The sequence below is a fragment of the Nycticebus coucang genome, chromosome 19, assembly GCF_027406575.1.
Source record: "Nycticebus coucang isolate mNycCou1 chromosome 19, mNycCou1.pri, whole genome shotgun sequence".
NCBI lineage: Eukaryota > Metazoa > Chordata > Mammalia > Primates > Lorisidae > Nycticebus > Nycticebus coucang.
In genome coordinates, this window is record NC_069798.1 from 5,583,680 (window position 1) to 5,596,436 (window position 12,757).

A 12,757-nucleotide genomic window follows, 5' to 3' on the forward strand; every position below is an offset into this window, starting at 1 on the left:
TGTGGCTCCCTCGCCCACAGGTGCTGTTCCCTAGACTCTTTTAATCTAGTCAAGGAGACAAGATAAAATACTCAGAATGACAGAGAACAATCCAGAACATCCTGTGTCAGCCCCCCAATATTCACAGCATGCCATGTGGTGCTTCAGGGCTGTGGGGAGAAGGAGACAGGTGAGGCTCATAGAGGCACTAAGGGCTTCTTGGTGGCTGTAATCCTTGGTCAAAGACTGGCTGGAAGGCTGGCTTGAGTTTGCAGTCAAATGCAATCCCAACTCTTAAGTGAAGGAAAAAGCTATTGTTGTCTTCACTCTTTAGACTTCTAGAATAGTTGAATGTGTCTAATTCTTACTTTTCTTGGAGATGTTTCTTTTTGTCTTACTTTTTAATTTGTCCCAGTGATTCTTAAGGTTATGCCAAAACTGCAGGGAAAATTCTGCACCAATTCTGGTCGTGGCCAACAGGAGCACTTAACTCTTGAAGGTACTGACCTCCTTCCTATGAGGTCAAATGGGGGATGTTAAACATATTCTACCGACTTCACAGAATTATTGTGACCAACCAATAAGACAGTCTACATGAACGCTTTCAAACAGAAAATAGTGTAAAATGAATGCTAAGTATTATCAATTAATTCCACTTAGCTCCACCATCAAAATAAAAGACCCAAATGAAAGCACCATAGCCTAGCATGTTTTCTCTACATGGTCTCTATGGCTCTGCGTGGTCCTTTCTCAGAAATGCCAAGACCGGATGGACTGAGTGGCCTCCTTCCAGACCACTGTTCTGGCCAATGATCATGACTGATCCTTCCAATATTTACATGGAATGACCTTGTTCAAAAAGTCATGAATGAGACATAACAACAAAGCACTTGTTTAACCCTCTGTAATTCATAAAACTATTTTATACTTATGAAAATAAATATATGTATATGAATATAAATATCATTCTATGATAAATCTAGAATACATGTAACACCCCTCATTTGACTTCATGAGGTGGCACATCTTTAAAACAGATTCACACTTGGCAGTGCCTGTGGCTCAAAGGAGTAGGGTGCTGTCCCCATACACCAGAGGTGGTAGGTTCAAACCCAGCCCCAGCCAAACTGCAATAAAAAAATAGCTGGGCATTGTGGGGAGTGCCTTTAGTCTCAGCTACTCAGGAGACTGAGGCAAGAGAATCGCCTAAGCCCAGGAGTTGGAGGTTGCTGTGAGCTGTGACACCACGACACTCTACTGAGGGTGATGAGGTGAGACTCTGTCTCTTTTAAAAAAAAATAAAAGATAAAGAGGGGAAATAGAGCAAAGAGAAAAGAAGAAGAAAGGTGTATTTGTGACTAGTGCTGTTCCAAACAACTTGAAGTCTCAGGGACTAAATCCTTTTCTTACACGATCAGGAATCCCTGGGAATATGGAATTGATGTGGCTGCCTCAATCATTCCAGGTGAGCACTAACATCTTGAGTGGAATAGTCAACAGCTTTTAAAGAGATGAATCTTTATTCCAGGAATGAATATTCACACTGGAATATTCAGAAAAAGTAGAGAACTGAAATGAATTTCACATTTCATAAATGGCTTAAGCCATATCTACTACATGAAAAGTGGGTCTCAGTTCATGTTATTGGGACAGAAGGAAGGGACCATCTCCTTGTTCCTCATTTGCAGTGCCTGGCTCATATCAGCAAAACAACTAGCCATTTCCTCCTCGTAGACACCTGAGATATGTATTAAGACACTATAAGGATGTTTTATAAGAGGTTTCCAAATCTCTCAATATTTGCCTACATGTAAGTTTGGACATCCAAAAATGTAGAAAGTGTGGTCCATTGAGCTTCTTGAAATGTGTTCGGCTAGTGACCATGGTAAAATAAATCCAACCCCATTGGATAAAGTGACTTCATGATGGAAAGTGCTTTTTTTGCACATGCCCCTGAATCAGTAGCAGTTTTCTCAGGAAAGCAAAAACCGTCATAGGTATATCGAGCAAAAAGGGATCAGAGAGAAGGAATTAGAAATTAGGAAGTTTGAAGGAGCAAAAATCTAAGGGCCACCCTAACATTCTGATTTGCTATTAAGGAGTTAAGAGCTGATTTGCACAGAGTCAGGATCCTATAGACACTCGCTGCAAGGTTCACAGATCCTCTGGCGGTATGATGTACAAAAGATATGGAGACTGAGACTCCTGAATAACTTATGTCCAGTGAGAGCACAACCTCAACTTCCAGAGGACAAAATGAAATGATGTCTATCACTCATCCACCTTCAAATATCATCTCGATGTAATTTAAAATGTATACAGAACATTCCTAGCAAGGAGAAGAGGAAATATACTTTCTAAGCTTCTGGTCTGTGAAACATAAGAAAAAACAGAAGACCAACAGGTAAAACTCAGCACAACCTCCACCTGAAATGGTCTAGCTTCGGGTCACTCCTTCATCAACTACCCACTTTCTCATCTTTCCGCCTCAGCAGAGTCTCAGTGGTGCCCTTCCATGGCTGCTTTTTGTCCAGTACATTTCTTAGATAAAAGGCAATGACCAAGCTGTCTTCAAAATAATAATCCATTCACCTCCAGTTTTTTCTCCTTTGTACTTAAACCTCTCCAATCCCTTTCATCTACTTTTCCTGAATTAAAAAAAAAATGCATAAGTAAACATCTTTTGTTTTTTTATTAAATCATAGCTGTGTACATTAATGCAATCATGGGGTACAATGTGCTGGTTTTATATACAATTTGAAATACTTTCATTCAACTGGTTAACACAGCCTTCACTGCATTTTCTTAGTTACTGGGTTAAGACATTTATATTCTACACTTAGTAGATTTAACATGTACTCTTGTAAAATGCACTGTAGGTGTGGTCCCACCAATGCCCATCATATTACCCTCCCTCCATCCATCCTCCCCCCTCCCCACTCCTCTTCCTCCTCTTTCCCCTTCATCTTGGGCTGTAGTTGGATTATAGCTTTCATATGGAAGTGTGGGTATTTATAAATTGGTTTCATAATAGGGCTGAGTACATTGGATACTTTTTCTTCCATTCTTATGATACTTTGCTAAGAAGAATATGTTCCAGCTCCATCCATGTAAACATAAAAAAGGTAAAGTTTCCATCTTTTTTAATGCTGAATAGTATTTCATAGTGTACATATACCACAGTTTGTTAACCCACCATGGGTCAATGGGCACTTGGGCTTCTTCCATGACTTAGCAATTATGAATTGGGCTGCAACAAACATTCTGGTGCAAATATCTTTGTTATAAAGTGATTTTTGGTCTTCTGGATATAAACCTAATAGAGAAATTGCAGGATCAAACGTCAGGTCTATATTTAGATTCCTAAGTGATCTCCAAACATCTTTCCAAAAAGAACGTATTAGTTTGCATTCCCATCAGCAGTGCAGAAGTGTTCCCTTTTCTCCACATTCTTGCCAACATCTATGGTTTTGGGATTTTTGTGATGTAGGCTAATCTTACTGGAGTTTAGATGATATCTCAAAGTGGTTTTGATTTGCATTTCTCTGATGATTAAGGATGATGAGCATTTTTTCATGTGTCTGTAGGCCATGCACCTGTCTTCTTCAGAGAAATTTCTAATAAAAAATGAGAAAGCCAGCATGTGTCAAATTCATTAGATCTAACAATGGAGATGTTACCTTCATGATGCTTTCATCACACTATTGAAAAGTGTGTTAGTTGTGTCTAGTCTAAAAGTTCATTTATTTAATTCATCATGTGCATTTACATTTAACAAAAGACCCACAATGACATTTTTACGTGTTTTCCTCATCTTGGATTTGGGTTGTGTATTGAATGAAACCCCTCTTGGCCAAGACAAACCCCCCTCAAAAAAAAAACTCTTAAAGCTGAGTTGCTGTCCATGAAGAGAAAGGAGGTCAGACACACCTAGTTATGCTCTGTTCCTTTTGAAGTTATTTTTCATAACAATAAGATACAAAATCATTAACAAACCTAAGGCAAATGCTAAGCCTTCAGGTCACCAATTCACTTAACAGATCACTTGGGTATGAGGTCTGACAATTAAGTCCACAAACTCATCCTAGAAAAAGTGCCACATACCTCATTGCTGACTATGATCACCTTTGAAGTACTTCCCTTGGGAAACTATGCACTGTCCATCCTTCAAAGCAATTTTGGAATTCTTTTTCTGGAATGGCCATGAAAGCTATCATCATATTGCCCTTGATGTCCTAAATGTCAGCAAAATCTCTTCCTTTCAATATTTTCTTTATCTTCAGGTAAAGAAAACAGTCTTTGAGGGCCAGATCAGATTGAGTAGGGAAGGTTTTCCAATACAGTTATTTCTTTACTGGATGAAAACTCACATACTGTGTTGTGCAAGCTGGTGCATTGTCATGATGCAAGAGCCATAAAGATTTTCAGTTAAGATTTTCCTGACTGTTTCTCTATGAATGTTTACTTGGTCTGCAATGCTTCTCACAGTTGCCCCATCATTTTTTATTTTTTGAGACAGAGTCTCCCTCTATTGCCCCAGGCTAGAGTGCAGTGGCAGCATAGCTCACAGCAACCTCAAACTCCTGGAATCAAGTGATCCTCCTGCCTCCTGCCTTCTGAGTAGCTGAGACTACAGGTGCCTACCACAACACCTGGCTACTTTTTTAGTTTTTCTATTTTTAGTGGAGATGGGAATTTCCCTCTTGCTCAGATTGTTCTCAAATTCCTGAGCCCAGGTGATCTGCCTCAGCTTCCCAGAATGCTAGGATTCCAGGCACTTCTTTGATTTTTTGCAATGTTTTTATCAGTTCTGCTCATTATTGCCTTCCCTGACCTCTCTCCATTAGTGACACTTTCTTTCCCCTCAGGAAAGTATTTAAACCATTTGTACACTGCTGTTTTCTTTATGTCATTATTCCCACAAACTTAGACTAACACTTGCCTGATTTTATTTCCTCTCTTGCCAAGTTAACAAGAAATTTATAAATGTTTATTTGTTGCTCTAATTCAAGCTCTGACATTCTTGTGATGGCACACAAAAACACACAACAATAATAAATGCTACTCAGCACAACATTGCTGCATGTTGACATAAACACAACTGTGAGAAACTGATATACCAAGGTTATGAAACCTTACCGAGTTGTTTGTACAGTGCTGCCAATGTAATTGCCAATGTAAGTGGCAAGTTTGTGAACTCAATTGTCAGTCCTCACATATCTGGTGTTTGTCTGGTAGCTTACCTCTGGTTAATAGACTTCCTCATTTTAACTTAAAATATTCCAAGCCGCCTTTGAACAAAACTTCATTTCTTTAACCAATTATAAATCAAATAATCTTTAAGACACCATGAGGATGTCACAGAGCAGGAATGAAAAGATAGATTAAGGGAATTTTATAAGTCTTCTAACAAAAGAGAGGAAATAAGTTGCATTACAGGGTACCTTTAGTGAAATTTTATGTCACATTAGAGCAAATAAGTCAAATGACTCCCTTCTCCCATTTGGCTGGGGGCTACAGGATGAGGACCAGCACTTCAGTCTCACTGGCTCTTTCCTTCCATGGGGGTCTGTGCTAAAGCCCAGGGAAGGTGAGACTGCAGCTCTGTGAGTGTGCCAGTGACTCAGCCATGGTCTCTGGGCTCCCTCTGCACCCTGCCACACCCCTGCTGTGGCGCCAGCTCCCCCATCAGGCTTGGCTAGCAGAAAGTGCCAGAAAGAGCTGGTATGGAGGGCAGAGTAGGGAAAGACTTTATCTTCCTGCTCATCCTCCCTCTTTGAGGGTCCCCAGCAACACTGCTTTGTCCAGAGAGTGGCAGTGCCTCTCTGTAGCAGCAGCTGAATAGTTTGCAGTGCTCCTTGCACTTGAAGCACCACCCTGGTCTGGAGCACTCAGAGACCAGCACCAGCAGCCTGCACTGCAGCTCCCTGAGCTTTCAGGTCCTGGTATCTCCTGCCACAGGAGATGGGGGTGAGGGATAACATTCCCTCCCTGCTGTTACCACCTTTCTGGTACCTGCTGTTCTCTTTTTGTCTTTGTATATTTTAGTTCCCTAGTTAACGACTTTAAGCATAGTTTACATTTATTTATATGAAGTTCTCTCTGTTCAAATAACTGGAAGGTTTTTCGTTCCCTGGTTAGGCCCTAGCTGATGCTATGAACAAAATGGGGTTGGGAGAATATGGGAGGCTTTGTATAAGTATTTGAGGAATGAATGAATGGGCCAGGCTCTCAGTGCTGTCTGGCAGCATGAATGCCCTCTGTGTGCCCTGCGGGGGTAACGAAGGTGCTGGCTGCCCAGAGCCCCTCAGCTGCAGGCTCCTTTTGCCCTGTTGCCCCGACTTCCACCCAGCTTTCTGAGCTCCCTCATCTGGGCTCTGCTGGCCTCAGACACACAGCCCGGGGGAAATGTGCCCCCAGTCTGCACAAGGCCACTTGGAGCTACTGGGAGGGACACTCCAGCTCTGCGTGTAAACAGCGTTTTTGCGGCCAGGCCTTGGCTTTCCACTCCCAAACTGGCAAATCTCAAACCTGCTCTAGGAAAGAAAGTAGCCGGGGGGAGACGTCTGGTTGACTATTACCCAGTTGCAGTCACACAGTAGGAAGCAAATGAACCTGATTAAAGAAAATGGAGTACATTTCTGGCTTGGCAGAGAAAAAAATATGTAAATAAATTTTAAAATGTGCCCGAAAATTTCCCTTGTTACCGCTTGACCTGGGAGCTGAATCCTAAAGCGAGAGTGCCACCTGCTGGCCGTCCTGAGACCTGAATGTTGCGGCTGTTTCAAAGCTGATGCCCAGAGTGCACAATTTTGGACAAGTTCTGTGTCAGCGTGTTAAGAAGGCAGATTTGCGCGGCTGCCTTTGTCATTTAGTTTCCACAAAGTATGTGGCCTTGTACAGAGCATGTGGACTTACCGTATGTCCGGGAAAGTTCCCCAGGGAGGCATGTCCTCCACACCCAGGAGTGCCTGCCTCTTGGGAACAGCTGAAGCATGCCCAGCTCTCCTGCACAACTCTTGGCACAACTGCACAGGCCACGTGTGGCAATTAGTAATTATGGCTGCGACGAGATACAAGAAGACTACAGGAACCCGTTCACCACATCACAGAATGGTAGGATTCCAGAGCTAGAAGGGGATCCTAGAATATTCTATATGAAAGAGCCATAGTGAGCCTTTAGACTAGGCGAGTGGTTGACAGTTCGTGCTTGGTGTTTTAGCATATTGGAGAGGATGGTGCCCGTGTGAGAGCTTGGAACCTGCAGAGTGGTGGTGGTGGTGGTGGTGGTGGTGGTAAATAGCCCTGGTTAACACCCTCCCTGAATGGGGCAGGGGGACGCCCTCTCCCAATGGCTTATGAACTCCCCCCCGCAACAAGAGATATAGTCCTTCTATACAGAAGTAAAAGCAAGAATTAAAATGCAAATATACCACAGAAGGAAGAAAACACAGACTCAGCAGTGCTTCTCCAAAGAGCAAAAGGTTCCCAATTAAATTCAGTCCTGAAGCAACTTTTGGAGTGTTGCGTGTGTAAGAGGACCTTGTCCAGCACAAGTGAGCTGGCGATGAAAACTCAAGAAGGAATTGGTGATGAGGATTGATTCAGGGGGCTGAAGGAAACACAGAAGACGGGCATTAGACCATGTCCACCTCAGCACAGCGTGATCATCATGGCTGACCACAGGCACAAGTGTGTCTGAGGAGGACACACACCTTCGTTTTCCTGCTGGCTCCCCTGGTCTGGGGATGGCCACAAGCCTGCTTACAGAGCCCATGAAACATAGACCTTCGGGAGAAACATGACTGTGTGCTCTCCAGTGTTCATAGTGCCTTTTTCTGTTAAGTTTTCTCTTTTAAACTTTTTTTCATATCATGTGGAACTTATTTCACAGCTGTGTGATAGACACATGATTTATCCACCATCTACCCCCAGTAGGATTGCTCATTACAGCCCATGTGTTTTCATGCCCTCTCTCTCTATCTTGAAAGTCGTCTTGACTTCCTGTTACAGTTATGGGCACATGAGTGAATTCAGTGGTATTCACAACATGTCACCATAAGATCCTAGATGCTTCTGAGTCAGCAATAATGGGAAGATAGTCAGTGGAATTTCAGTGGCAAATCTATTTTCTTGTATTTCAATTTTCTAAAATTAAACATCCACATTGCTAAATGTGACATTTGGTGACTCACTGCCAACCGAGATATCACTTGACTAGAATTCCCGTTTCTAGCATGCTAACACATCATTGCAATAGAAGCAAATAAAATCAGATTAGCTCCAATGCTGACACCACATTTCAATTTCAATAATAATAATCAAAGGGTTTCTGGGTAAGAGAAATGTATATTAAGTCAAATATAAAAAAACAAAAAAAACAAAAAAAAACATAGGCTTCCCTGCAACTGGGCACGGTGACTCTGGGGAGATAAGAATCCAGGCATCTCTGGCTGGTGGGATCTGCCTATAATCATCCCTTTGAGGATACAGGGAATCAGCAAGGGACTTCTGGACCCCAAGAGGAGGACAAAAACAGTGGAAAACTGGCAAGTGGTTGCATGTGTTCAATTGACCTAATCCCACCGGCAGCTGTAAGTACAAGCAGCAGTGAGACTGCAAACGGGAAAGGCCTTACGTGTGAACTATTTCGGTGTTTTTGGACTTGGCATTTAGTTGAACTGCCTTGGGGAGAGCTTAAGCAGGAGTGCAGAGAACTTTGGGCATTGTCTAGGGCCCCAGATGAGCCACTGAGCCGGACGGAGCTAATAGTGTTCACCTGTGGGCCGCAGGGAGCCATTGTGAGAGAACTGCCCTAGAAGGCTCCGCCCTCAGGGTCACCAAGCAAAGATCGAGAGGGAGCTAGTAACCTAGTGACTGAGCAGCCTAAATGTGGGGACTGAGCTGCCTTCCAGCCTTAACCCTCAGGAGCAGAGTGAGACCTGTTTTGACACACTGGAGCCTCGGGCTGTTGCCCTGGGTAGAGTGCCGTGGCGTCACAGCTCATAGCAACCTCAAACTCCTGGGCTTGGCACCGCCCGGACCTCCATAAGAGCTGCGCCGTGAACCCTGACCTGTGACCCATGCCCGCAGGGCCTCCGCATTCCCTGACCAGGAACTGCGGGAGCCATGCAACCCTGCATCCTCCCTCCTATACCCTCCGTTCCTCCACACCGGCCCGCTTATCTGGCCAGGAACTCTGGTAGCCGTGTGCCCTCCGGAGCCCTCCCTGCCTCTGCACAGAGCCCTTCACCTGGCCAGAGACTGCTGGAACCTTGGGCTCTCTGTGCCAAAGTCACTGGATGCCAGGCATTCCCAGAACCGTGCGCACCACCTCCTGCCCTGTTGCTGGATCAGGGTGTGTCACACTACGGAGCTGCTTCCACAACCAGAACTCCCTGGCTGGGGCAGCCCCAGAGGAACTACACAGGGTCACTCCCTACAAAGATCCAGCAACAATAGAGTGATCCCACTGGGGTCTAATCTTGGAGAGACACCTCCCCAACTCTGAGGATGGCCAGAGGCAACGGTGAAAAACAATCATGCGGTGAAATCAACAGAAAAGTGCTGGCAATAAGAATAATCAAAGTAGATCCACTCCCCCAAGGATCAATGGGACAGACACAGCACAAGACCCCATGCACAAACAAATAGCTGAGATGTCAGAAATCGAATTCAGAATCTGGATAGCAAATAAGATTGAATTAGAACTCCAAGCAGTAACCCAAAAGATATCTCAAGAATTCAACAAATTCAAAGACCAAATGACCAAAGATTTTGACACATTGAGACAAGAAGTTGCAGCCCTCAAAAATCTGAGAAACACAGTAGAATCCCTCAATAACAGAATGGAGTAAGCAGAAGAAAGGATTTCTGACATCGAAGACAAAGATTTTGAACACTCCCACACTCTCAAAGAGGAAGAGAAATGGAGGGCAAAAACAGATCACTCTCTCAGAGAGCTCTGGGATAATTCGAATAAAACCAGTATTTGTCTTATAGGGATCCCCAAAAGCGACAAAGTGGCTTCACAAGGCACAGAGTCTCTTCCCCATGAGATTATGAAGAACTTTCCAGACATGCCAAGAGATTCTGAAATTCAGATAGCAGACAGTTTCAGAACTCCAGCGTGACTCAACCCAAATAAGACATCCCCCAGACACATTATAATCAATTTCACTAAAGTTAATATGAAGGACAAAATTCTGAAAGCAGCCAGACGAAAGAAAACCATCACCTACAAGGGGAAGAATATTGGAATAACTGTAGATCTCTCTGCTGAAAACTTTCAAGCTAGAAGAGGATGGTTATCGACTTTTAATCTCCTAAAACAAAGTAACTTTCAACCCAGGATCCTGTACCCAGCTAAACTGAGTTTCATTTATGATGGATAAATTAAATACTTCAATGACATTCACATGTTAAAGAAATTTTCTTAACTAAACCAGCTCTCCAGGATATTCTCAGACCTATGCTCCACAAAGACCAGTGTAATCCTCCACCACAAAAGTAAACCCACCCAGAACATTTTGATCAAATTCCAACTTCCACAGTCGCGAAAGGATTAAAACTGTCCACCGGACTCTCGAAAGGATTATCAATATTCTCAATTAATGTGAATGGTTTAAATTATCCTCTGAAAAGGCACAGGTTGGCTGACTAGATACAAAAACTCAAGCCAGATATCTGCTGCATACAAGAATCGCATCTTACATTAAAAGACAAATATAGACTCAAGGTGAAGGGATTGTCATCTATACTCCAGGAAAATGGAAAGCAGAAAAAAGCACGTGATGCAATCCCATTCGCAGACACAATAGGCTTTCAACCAACCGAGATAAGGAAGGATAAGGATGGACACTTCATATTTGTTAAAGGTAATACCCAATATGATGAGATTTCAATTATTAATATTTATGCACCCAACCAGAACACACCTCAATTTATAAGAGAAACTCTAACAGACATGAGCAACTTGATTTCCTCCAGTTCCATAGTAGTTGGAGATTTTAACACCCCTTTAGCAGTGCTGGATAGATCCTCCGAAAAGAAGCTAAGCAAAGAAATTTTAGATTTAAACTTAAGCAATCAACATCTGGACTTATCAGATATCTACAGAACATTTCAACCCAACAAAAATGAATACACATTCTTCTCATCAGCCCATGGAACATACTCCAAAATTGACCACATCCTAGGCCACAAATCTAACTTCAGCAAATTAAAAAAAAAAAAATTATTCCTTGCATCTTCTCAGACCATCATGGAATATAAGTTGAACTCAATAACAACAGGAACCCGCATACCCATACAAAAATATGGAAGCTAAACAACCTTATGTTGAAGGATAGATAGGTTATAGACAAGATTAAGAAGGAAATCACCAAATTTTTGAAACAAAACAATGATCAAGACACAAATTACCAGAACCTCTGGGATACTGCAAAGACAGTCCTAAGAGGGAAATTTATAGCACCTGCAAGCCTTCCTCAAGAAAACGGAAAGAGAGGAAGTTAATAACTTACTGAGACATCTCAAGCAACTGAAGAAGAACACTCCAACCCCAAACCCAGCAAAAGAAAAGAAATAACCAAAATCAGAGCAGAATTAAATGAAATTGAAAACAAAAGAATTATACAACAGATCTCTAAATTCAAAAGTTGGTTTTTTGAAAAGATCAATAAAATAGATAAACCTTTGGCCAACCTAACCAGGAAAAAAAGAGTAAAATCTCTAATTTCATCAATCAGAAATGGTAATGATGAAATAACAACAGACCCCTCAGAAATTCAAAAAATCCTTAACAAATACTACAAAAAACTCTACTCTCAGAAATATGAAAATCTGAAAGAAATTGACCAATACCTGGAAGTACACCACCTACCAAGACTTAGCCAGAATGAAGTGGAAATGTTGAACAGGCCTATATCAAGTTCTGAAATAGCATCAACTATACAAAATCTCCCTAAAAAGAAAAGCCCAGGACCAGAGGGCTTTACGTCAGAATTCTACCAAACCTTTAAAGAAAAATAGTACCTATATTGCTAAACCTCTTGCAAAATATAGAACAAGAAGGAATATTACCCAACACATTCTACGAAGCAAACATCACCTTGATCCCCAAACCAGGGAAAGACCCAACAAGAAAAGAAAATTATACACCAATATCACTAATGGATATTGATGCTAAAATGCTCAATAAGATCCTAACAAACAGAATCCAACAACACATCAAAAAAATTATACACCACGACCAAATGGGATTTATCCCAGGGTCTCAAGGCTGGTTCAATATATGTAAATCTATAAATATAATTCAGCACATAAATAAACTAAAAAATAAAGACCATATGATTCTTTCAGTTGATGCAGAAAAAGCTTTTGATAATATCCAGCATGATATTCATGATATTCGTGATCAGAACACTTAAGAAAATTGGTATAGAAGGGACATTTCTTAAACTAAGAGGCCATCTACAGCAAACCCACAGCCAATATCGTATTGAATGGAGTTAAATTGAAATCATTTCCACTTAGATCAGAACTGGACAAGGTTGCCCATTGTCCCCATTGCTCTTTAACATTGTAATGGAAGTTTTAGCCATTGCAATTAGGTAAGAAAAGGGGATCAAGGGTATCCACATAGGGTCAGAAGAGATCAAACTTTCACTCTTTGCAGATGACATGATCGATCGTGTATCTGGAAAACACTAGGGATTCTACTACAAAACTTTTAGAAGTGATCAAGGAATACAGCAATGTCTCAGGCTACAAAATC